This window comes from Protopterus annectens, chromosome 9.part0 (genome assembly GCF_019279795.1).
Source record: "Protopterus annectens isolate FY-2018-M chromosome 9.part0, PAN1.0, whole genome shotgun sequence".
Classification (NCBI taxonomy): Eukaryota; Metazoa; Chordata; order Ceratodontiformes; family Protopteridae; genus Protopterus; species Protopterus annectens.
In genome coordinates this window covers 1,224,484,376-1,224,495,852 of record NC_056743.1, presented here as the reverse complement: position 1 = coordinate 1,224,495,852, position 11,477 = coordinate 1,224,484,376, and positions in this window count along the sequence as shown.

Genomic DNA, 11,477 nt, shown 5'->3' with positions numbered 1-11,477 from the left:
GTTGCCAGGGTGAAAAAGGAGTTACCACAACAATTTTTTTAGAGAGTCCTTTTGGATATTTAGAAGAGACCTGGATATCCATGGAAATGGTGGAAAATCTTACAGGAACATTTCCATCCATGGAAATGAGAACTCATCTGTCTTCCAGGCCTATTTGCAAAAGTCCTAGAGTAGAATATCTTGAGTTGCCCGTTTTTAGAGAATGCAAACAGAGCCACTTGAGGTGTTCACCACAGATGGAAAAAAATCTTGGAAGACCACAGGATTAAGTTTCCACTTGTAGGGGTCTGTCCTGGCCCTACTGTGCTTCTCAAGAATCAAGATTTTCTCTGACAGCATGTATAAAGCCTATGGAGTCAAATCAAGTTGAGTTGCTATCTCCCACGCCATCACAGTTCATATGCAAAAAGCATAAGATCTGGTACCCCCTTGTTTTTTTATTTATATACTGTATCACTGCAGTGTTGTCTGTGTAAACTTACAGAGGTCCTGAGCATCAGAGATGATTTAAGGCTTTCAAAGCGTTGATCACTTCCAACATCTCTATGACATTTATATGCTTTTGTCTGTCTAATGGGTTCCACAGAGGTTGAACTTTTACCCCTTTATAAACTCCCCACACTAGGTCTGATGCAACCTATACAACATGGCTTCCATCCTTCCGACAGCATTAACACTACACTTTTAACCTATATAAATATTTTAAATACATTTAGAGATAATGAGAAACTAGTCTCCTACTTATTTCTAGACTTGTCTAAAGCCTTTGATACAGTTTGTCACAGCACACCTCTACTTCAAATGTCCTCATTAGGTCTCTGTCAGTCCACCCTTCTATAGTTCAAAAACTACCTGTCCAATATGTATCAATTTGCACTTCCTTTCCTAACTTACAGTTTTGAAGTGATTGACTGCCTTCAAAAAGTACTGAATCAACTGGACAAGAAAACAAGAAAAATGCTTCATAATTATAAAATAATACATAAAAATCAGTTTATACCAAGACTATATATATTCTTCACTCTGGGGGAGCTATGGGCCTCCTTAAAACTGAGTACCTGTATAGATCTGCAATCACTGGAAAGCACATATATATGCTGACCTCATTATAGGTTCATAGGTGTGTACTAGCCTAATGGCCCTGGGGCCTTTACAAGCCTAGCCATAGGATTACCCTGGCATCGTGCCACCTGACCTTAGCTCCCAGTGCCTCTGTCTAGTAGAGCCACTGGAGTTATCCCCAGAGTGAATTTTCTATTTCCCATCCACTTATCAAGATTTCTCTTGAAGAAGGTCAGCAAGGTGTTCTGCTTGACACGTATGGGAAGTCTATTCCATAGCATGGGCAGTCTCTGGGTTATGAACCTGTCCCTCCAGTACATTCTGTTGATTATGGCAATGAGATTGAGGTCTATGGAGCATGTGGTGTGGAGGAATTGAGATTTCTTTAGATGTAGCATTTCTAACAGAGCTGGCTCGGACATGGCTTTGTAAGTCAAGCAGAAATCACCTCTAAGTAGGCGATATGAGACAGAGAAGAGTTGGAGTTTTTTTAGTCTGTCCATATAGGACAAGTGTTTAAGGTCTAGGATCCTCTTTGTGAGGTACTTTTGTGGCCTCTCCAGTTGTTGCAGGTGTCTAGTGAGGTACATGCCAAATCGGGCATTGTACTCAATGATTGGCCTAATGAGGGGAGAGTAGAGGGAAACAATGACCTCTTTCTTCCTGGATGCAAAACCCTTAGTAATGAGATGTGCTACACAGACGGACTTTCTGACCACAGTGGCAATGTGGTGACCAAAAGAGAGGTTGCTGTCAACCGGTGTTCTCAAATCTCTTATAATGCCTTCTGTGCTCAGTGGAGTACCATTGATGTGGTAATTCATGGGAACCAGGTTTTTCCCAAAGGGGATGAGGACACATTTTTTGACATTGAGCTTAAGGTCATGATTCTGACACCAGTCGTTAGACTCAGTGAGGCCATTCTGTAGGATGTCAACATCACTTAGGGAGTTAATAATAGGTCCCAACTTGCAATTATCTGAGAACTTTGTCATCCAGAGTCCCTTTGTGTTGGCCTGCACTTCAGAGAAGTAGATACCAAACAGGAGAGGACCCAGGACCGAACCCTGTGGGACTCCACTCATGACTAGTCAGCAGTCTGACTTGGAGTTAGCTACTTTCACACTATGGGTTCTATCTGTGAACCAGTTTGCAACCCACCTAGTGGTATAGGGGTTGATGCCTAGCTTAGTGAGCTTTTCTATGATTCCTGAGTGGGGAATGGTGTCAAAGGCCTTGGCCAGATCAAGGTAGTCTGTATTAACCACCTTGCCTTCATCCACAGCTCTGGTGACTGACTCAAAGAAGTCGACCAAGTTGAGCAGGCATGATCTACCCTTCACAAAACTAAACTGTATGGGATCGAGAGTTTGGAGATTCCCTATATCCTTGTTTATTAGGTCCATGATGATGTGTTCCATAGCTTTGCATATCAGACTTGTCAGGGTAATGGGGTGATAGTTCCCAGGGTCTGTAGTAGCTCCTCCTTTGTGAAGAGAGATGACTGTAGCAGTGCGCCATTCGGTAGGGACAAAGCCTGAGGTGAGGCTGTGATTGAACAGGGCACACAGGTGAGGTGCAAGTTCACTCTGTAGTTCATGTAGAACACAGCCAGGGATATTGTCAGGTCCCATAGAAGCTGTATTTTTGGCCTTGGACAGTGCTGTTTTAGGTTCATAGGTGGGTACTAGGATGTCTGCCTGAAGGCATTTATAAGCCTAGCCAGAATGTGTTGGCTTTCGCCGCCCCCTTAGATTAGTTCCCTGTGCCTCTGTCCAGCAAATCCATTGAAGTGATCCCCGAGGTAAACTTTCTGTTTCCCATCCACTCGTCAAAGTATTTTTTGAAGACTGTTAACGAGGAGCTCTGCCTAATGTAGATTGGGATCTTGTTCCAAAGCATGGGAAGTCTCTGGGACAGGAATCTATCCCTCCAGCATGTCCTATTTATTGTTGTGGTGAGGTTTAGATCCCTAGCGCGTGTGGCTCGAGGGGATAAGGTTTTCTTTAGGTGGAGCATGTCCATCAATTCTGGGTTGGACATGGCCTTGTATGTCAGGCAGAGATCACCTCAGAGTAGGCGGTATGCAATCGAATACAACTGGAGTTTCTTCAGTCGAGCTGCATAGGGTATCTGTATGAGGCCATTGATCCTCTTGGTGAGGTACTTCTGTGGTCTTTCCAGCTGTTGCAGGTGTCTTGTAAGGTACATCCCAAATAGGGCGTTGTACTCTAAGATGGGTCTGATGAGTAATGAGTAGAGGGACACAATGATCTCTTTTGATCTGGATGCGAACCCTTTTGTGATTAGGTGGGCCATGTAGAAGGATTTTCTAACCACTTTGGCAATGTGATTATCAAAGGTGAGATTATTATCTACTTGGGTCCCCAGATCCCTTATTACGTCTTCCGTATTTAGGGGACTACCACCTATGTAGTAGTTTGTGGGTACTTTGTTTTTTCCAAAGGGGATGACTATGCACTTTTTGGCATTTAGCTTGAGGCCATGATTTTGACACCAGGTATCCATCTCAGTGAGACCATTTTGGAGGATGTCTGTGTCAGCCAGAGAGTCAATTATAGCCCCTAGTTTGCAGCCATCTGCGAACTTGGTCAGCCATAGTCCTCCTGTGCTTGCCTGTACCTCTGAGAAATATATGCCGAACAGGAGGGGTCCTAGGACTGAGCCCTGGGGAATGCCACTTGTAACCAGTTTAGAGATGGACTTAGCTCCCACAACTCTCACCATGTGGGTTCTGTCCATGAGCCAGTTGGCAACCCATCTTGTGATGTAGGGGTTCATGTTCAGGCTGGTCAGCTTGTCTATAATACCAGAATGGGGAATGGTGTCGAAATAATACCAGAATGGGGAATGGTGTTGAAGGCCTTAGCAAGGTCTAGGTAGGCTGTGTGTGCCACCTTTCCCTCGTCTATAGCCTTGGTAACTGTCTCAAAGACGTCCACCAGGTTTAGGAGGCATGATCTGCCCTTAACAAAGCCAAACTGGTTAGGGTCCAATGTTTGGAGGTTCCCAATGTCTGTGTTAATGAGTTCCATGATGATGCGCTCCATAGCCTTGCAGATGAAGCTAGTCAGGCTTATAGGGCGATAGTTCCTGGGGTCTGTTGTGGCTCCACCTTTGTGGAGTGGAATAACCGTTGCTGTGCGCCACTCTATGGGTATGCAACCTGTGGAAAGGCTGAGTCAGAACAGTGTGTTTAGATGAGGGGTTAGTTCATCTTTGAGCTTGTGTAGGATGCAGCCTGGGACACCATCCGGTCCCATTGATGCTGTCTTTTTGGCTTTGGAGAGGGCTGTTTTAACCTGATTGTCTGTGATTTCAGGGACTCTACATTCTTCTGGTATGGTTATGGGCTCTTTTGGGGATGAGAGGGGGGGTGAAGTTTGCGCTGAACCTGTCTGCCAGGATGTTGGCGATATCGGTCGGTTCATTGCATTTTGTGCCATTCTGCACTAACTCCGAGCAGATCTGAGCATTGCCACTTAGATTCTTGACATAGCTAAAGAATGCCTTGTGGTTATCTTTGGAGTCCTTGGCAATTTTTCTTTCAAAGCTCACCTTGGATGATTTTATGAGGGATCGTAGTTTCTTGCTGATACTGATCAGGGATGTCTTCCCTTCTTGGGATTTTACTCTTTTCTGTACTAGTTTCTTCCTTCTATTGTATAGCTTGTTTATGGCAGGAGTCCACCAGACTGGTTTCCTTTTCTTGGAGGAGTGAGTCTTGGTTTTGCTTGGGATGGCATGATCCATGCATTCTTGTAGCTGCCCGTAAAATGCATTAGTAAAGGATTTTGCAGCTTGGACAGTGGTATCCTTCAGCATGGGGGCTTTGAAACTTTCCACCTTGGTCTTAAGTGACGTGAAGTTTGCTTTTGAAAAGTTTTTCACAGTGGCTTTCTTGTCCGGGGGTGGGGGCAGAATATGGATATCCAAAGTGATTTGTTTATGGTCAGATCTAACCAGTGAGGGGTTGACCTCTGGTGTGGAACACCGGTCGCCCATGTTGGTGATGACCAGGTCCAATACGTTGTCACCTCTGGTGGGAGTGTTGACCAGTTGAACCAGGGTGTTTGAGTTTATAAATTCTAGGAAAAGTTGGGCAAAGGAGTTAGTACTTGAGTAGTTATCCCAGTTAATGTCTGGGCAATTGAAATCACCCAATATTAGGGTGTTTGGTAGGACATTTATGTTTCCCAGTGTTTCCAGAAATGCAGAATGGGGGTCCTGGGACATGGTGGGTGATCTATAGCAAGCTACAATTTGAAATGCAGTTTTGCCCATTGTTAGTTGCACGTGGATGATCTCTGAAGCATCGTGTTGTGCCACTAACCTGGAGGTGTGGGTATCCTTGATGAATATGGATACGCCCCCGCCTTTTGTATTTCGGTTTGGGTTCGCCTGGTAGTGCTGGGGTGCTCTCTGGAGCCTTAAACCAGGTTTCTGTTACTGCACATATATCGGTTTTCTCCATACTGAGGAGTGCTTCGAGTGCGTGCATTTTGAGGTTTAGACTTCTGGCATTGAGTAGCATTACACTCAGTTTTTTGTTACTTGTGCTATTTATGGCGGTGGGTTTGTCTTTTGAGCCTTGCCTAGAAAATGCACTATGGGGGTGGCAAGAGCCTTGGCAAGTATTCGAAAGCCTAAGGGTGACAGGTGCAAGCTGTCTCTAGCAAAGTAGCGTGGCTTGTCGAGCATGTCATCCCGGGCAGACAGACACTGGATCCCCTTTGAATGACACCAGAAACTTAGCCAATTATTGAAATTGAGAATTTTTTCTTTATACCATGGTATCATTTTTGGTGAGGGCAGGATGCTACTCAGGGTCAGGGTCATACCAGCCTGGGCTACGTGATCAGAGAGCTCTTCCATATCTCTTTTCATGTAGTCCAGGGAGGTACGGCTCAGGTCATTCACACCAACATGGACAATGACAGAGTCATATTTGTACTTGTTCTGGAGTGACCTGAGTGCTTGTGTTATGTGGAGGATCCTGGAATCCGAAAGGCAGATAACAGTAACCTTCTCCTTATTCAGCCTAGTGAGTTGGACGTCAGTGTGCCTGACTATAGAGTCACCTATTACTAGTATGTTGGGTATGTTATTTTGCCTTAAGGGCTGTGATTGCACGGCACACTGGTTTTGTGAAGTATGTGTTTCATGGTTTGTGTTGAGGGTGGAGGTTGCTTGGATGTTTGCTTTGGAGGTCTCTGTTGGTTTTGCAGATTTTTATTTAGAGCCTTCGAGTATGTTTCCATGTATTTATGTGTGTTTTTCGCTGGTGCTGGTTTAATGGGTCTATGTAAGACTGGTGGTGTGATCCAAGTATTTCCCTTCTCCTCTTGACTGCCTGATCCAGTCTTGGGTTGAGAGAGCTTAGCCTCTAGTTTGGCTGTATAACTGCATCTCTCACATGTATTAGTGTTTGGTGGTAGGAGGAGAGAGTTGTCTGTGTACATGAGGCAATTGTAACATTGCCTCAAAATGCCCAGATTCACCAGTTGGACTGGAGAGTACATCTGAAACTGCCCTTTGGACATGCCTGGATAGGTACAGTGAACTGTTTTACTGGATGGTTTGTAAGGTCGAATAGAGAGCCTTGTCCTACTGTACAGTACAGGAGGGTCTAGTGCTAGGGTTTATAAATGCTTGCTATAAGTTTTGAGCAAGTGTCGGGCTGAGAAATGAATAGCTTGAGTGCTTAAGTTGAAAGTTTGTCTAGTTCCAAGGGAAACATTGAAGAGGAGACTTTGTGGAGCCGGGAATAGTTTTACCCTAGCTAACCGGCGCTGCCCGGTGCACAAAACCGGGCAAATATGGTATTTATAGCAGAGAAATGAAAGAGATAGAAATTAGCCCAAAATGGCCAATAAACTACTAATTTCTGGGCTGAAACAATTCCTCCAGGGACAGATAGGCTGCTCAAAGCTCCCCTCTCTCACAGGTGAACAGAGAAACTTCCTTCTATCCAAGTAAGGTATGGGCAAACACAGACATTTGTAACACAGCCCTGAATTCAGCATTAACTTGAAAACTGGACTATACTAGCTTAGAAAGGTGGGAAACAAGTATATACGTTTTTTTTTTTCCAGAAAATAAAGCCGATACACTCAAAAAAAAACAGTTTAAAAGCACAGAAAATGATACTTATTGTTATATATCACAGATCAGAGTTGTAGTCAATGCCCCCAGTAATAAAGTAGGAAGAAACACAAATACAGTAAAAGCAGATGAATTAAGTGCAATTTCTTTATATATATATATATATATATATATATATATATATATATATATATATATGGTTCTACCTGACATAGCCACACATAACACCACACATCACCCACACCACATACACCACATACACAGTCCATAAACCACAAACCACACATAACCACACATAAAAATAAATACCGGTACACAAAAAACAAACCACATACACCACACACACACACATAACAATTAAAAAACAAACACATCCCCATTCCACAAACCACACACACAACACAAGCACACCAAAATCGCTTACCCTTAACCGACACCTACCCTACCTCACTTAACCACCCCAACCCACCCCTAACCCTTCCCTAACCCCACCTCCACCTAACCCCTAACCCTAACTCCTTAACCCACCCCTACCCAACCTCGTCCAATCTCCACACTTACCACTACCCTAACCCTACGTACCGCACCCTATAACTCACACAGCCTTTCCTCCACCCCCCATCCCGCATCCTCGGTTGTTGTCATCCGTCGTGTCGGTCCGTCCCCTTGTGTCGACTCACTGCATACACCACAGGTTCCGCCCATGTTCTTCGATTTCGATCTTCTTTGTCATGATTCGATGGAACCATATATATATATATAAAAACAATAGAAAACGAACAAACTGATTTAAACAAGTTACCAAATTAACCAGAAAAAAAGCTCAAAACTGAGCCCTGCTCCAGCAGTCTTCAATTAGACAAGTTCTAACTGCACACCCCTGCTTACTAGGGTGCAGGGGAACCTTCTCCAAAAAAAGATGGCGTGGATCAGTGCTCAAGTTATACAAACAAAGCTAGATTCAGCAGGCCTGAATCTGGTCTATGCTACAGCAACAAGGCGCACCAATTTCAGAAAGAAACAGTTCAAATAACAGTCACAGTAAGCCTTGAAACCAGAAATTCCCAGCTCAGAAGGGCAGAATCCAGCCTCTCCTCCCACAAGAGTGCAGACCACAAACCTTCTTAATGTAGAATAACTGGCCTGAAGCCCAAGTCTTTACTATCTGCTGCAATTCTGTTTTCATAGCAAGCTTTAGACGATTTGATGAGGGATCTCAACTTTTTGTTGAGGCTGATAAGGGAGTTTTTCCATTCTTGGGACTTCACCTTATTCTGCATCAGTTTCCTCCTTCTGTTGTAAAGTTTGTTTATGGCAGGGAACCATCAGATTGGCTTCCTTTTTTTGGAGGAGAGCATCTCAGTTCTATTGGGTATGGTGAGAGCCATGCATTTGTGTACGTGTTTGTACAGTGCATTGGTGTATGATTCAGCGGTCATGCAACTATTCTCCATTTGCATGGGTGCCGTAAAGTTAGCCACCTCTGTTTTTAGGAGCCCAAAGTTACCTTTGCAGAAGTTTTTCGTGGTGGTTACCTTTGCGAGGGGGGGGGGGTGGATTTCCAAGGTGATTAGTTTGTGGTCGGATCTAACCAGGGAGTATTTGGCTATTGGTGTACAGCAAAGTTCGCCCATGTTAGTAATGACCAGGTCAAGGATGTTACTACCTCTAGTGGGGGTAAGTACGAGTTGGTCCAGGGTATTGGAATTAATGAATTCCAGGAAACATTGGGTGAGTGTATTGGTACATGAGTAGTTTTCCCAGTTAATGGAGGGGTAGTTGAAGTCGCCCAGTATGAGAGCGTTAGGTTGGACCCTAATATTCTCCAGGGTGCTTAGGAACGTGGAGTGTGAGTCTTGGGACATGGTTGGGGACCTATAGCAAGCTATGACCTGAATCGCTGTCTTACCCAATGTTAGCTGCACCTGAAGTATCTCTGATGCATTATGTTAGACTACCAGTCTGGAGGTGTGCACATCCTTTATGAATATGGAAACACCACTGCCTTTGGAGCTTCGGTCCAATTCTGGGGCTGAAAGGTGTGGAATGACTTATAGCCTGACAGTGCAGGAGTGCTTTCTGCTGCCTTGAACCTGGTCTCTGTTACAGCACAAATGTCGATGTTCTCCATTTTAAGGAGTGCTTTGAATGAGTACATTTTGAGACTTAGACTTCTAGCGTTGAGCAGCATGACCCTCAGATAGTATTTGTTTGTAGCTGTTATGGTGGTAATTTGGTCTTTGTAACACCACCTAAAAAAGGCACTATAGGGGTGGCAAGAGCCTTGGCCAGTACCTGGAAGCCCAGGGGTGACAGATGCAGGCCATCTCTGGCAAAGCATCGTGGTCTGTCAGTCATGTCATCCCAGGCAGACAGATACTGGATCCCCTTAGAATGACACCAGAAACTTAGCAAATTGTTGAAATCAATCATTTTCTGCTTGTACTGTGGTATCATTCTGGGTGATGGTAGAATGCTGCTCAGGGCTAGTGTCATACCCACCTGGGCTACATTCACATTCAGGTCATTCACACCCACATGTACAATGACATAGTCATATCTGTACCTGCTGTTGAGGGACCTGAGTGTGTGCATTATGTGGCAGATCCTGGCACCTGACTGTTACTTTCTCCTTATTCAACCTAGTGAGTGGGACATCAATGTGCCTCACTACTGAGTCACCTATGACTAGTGTGCTGGGCATGCTGTTTTGCCTTAGGAGCTTTGGTTGAGTAGCACACTGTTTAGGAGAGTTATTTGTCTTGTGATTAGTGTTGTGTTGTGGTGGTCTCTGCTGTTTGGGTAGATTTTTATTGAGAGCCTCCATGAAGGTGGGTGTGTGGTTTGTGTTTTTATGTGAAGGCAGTGTTGATGTGTGTTCTGGAGGGCTATGTGTTCCATGTGGTGTGGTGCAAGTGTTGACCTTCTCCTCTTCACCAGTTATTCTGGTCTTGGCTGGAGAGTGCATGGCATCCAATTTGGATATATAAGTGCATCTCTTGCAAGTCTGAGTGCTGAGAGGTGAGAGGAGAGGGTTGTCAGTGAACATGAGGCAGTTGCTACACTGCCTCAGGATGCCCACGTTTATTTACTTATTTAGTATACATTTGTTAACCGGGGGTGTCTGACTGAGCCGAAAAGGTCCTTTTTCAGCAGAGGCCTGGGGAAAAAAGCTCCACATAGAAAAATTACAGATACATTTAGTTATTTAGACACAATCAGTATACACACAAATTACAAAAGACATGTTGTTACAGTGATGTGCAGCACATCAACAGTTACAGCGGAGAGAACAAACAAAAAATATTAATTTAAAAATAAAAGTAATTAATAGATTTGTGGTATACAGTACAGCTGAAATTTGGAACATAGGTAGAATACATACACAGGTACCATACATATATTGTAGATTAGCCAGTGTTTGTGAGTAATATTGAAACTATTATCAAGTACTCTAGGTTTAGTATGTGTATCTTATCTGCTTCCACTAGCCTGGGGAGCAATCATAGCACTGCCAACTTTCCTTGAGATGTTGCCTGATGAGGTCTTTAAAGGAGCCTTTGGATGATGTGCTGTGAATGCTAGTGGGGACAGAGTTCCATTTTTTAGCCACTGAGCTACTATATAGTGCATCTCCAAAGCTATTGTAGCTGTTGGTGACTTCTAGTAGTAGTTTGCTTGATGATCTAAGAGACATTTTGGCTGAGTGATGTTGTACTAAGTTTTTGAGGGCAGGACACTTATTGGGGAGATAATAGATTGAATGACAGAGGCAGAGCTGATTGTAGGTTAGGAGGTTGGGCAGTTCAAGCCAGTGGAGCTGTCTCAAAGCAGTAAAGTGATGAGTTCTATATGAGCAATTTGCAGCAAAGCAGGCAATTCTGTTATAGCAGGCTTCCATTTTGCTTAGTTCAGTCTTGTTGAGATTAGTCATAATGGGAGATGCATAGAGTAGGGTGGATAGATGTTGGGATCGAGCAGTGGCTAACCTTGTGTTGTTGGTAAGAAATGGTTTGATACAGTAGAGTGATCCCAGTTTGACATGTACTTTTTTAATAGTTAAGTTGAGATGACTATCAAATTTTAGGTGGGAGTCTATGGTTATTCCCAATAGCTTAGCCTGTGCCACTGGAGTGATTGGATAGCATTTGTGGAGTAGATAGTGAATTGACTGTTATCAGTGTTTTTGTTAGAACTGGTTATAATCATAAGCTGAGTTTTCTTTGGATTGAAGATAATTTGGGCTTTGGTAAGGTAGTTTTCAACATCAGAGAATGCTAGTTGAGTTG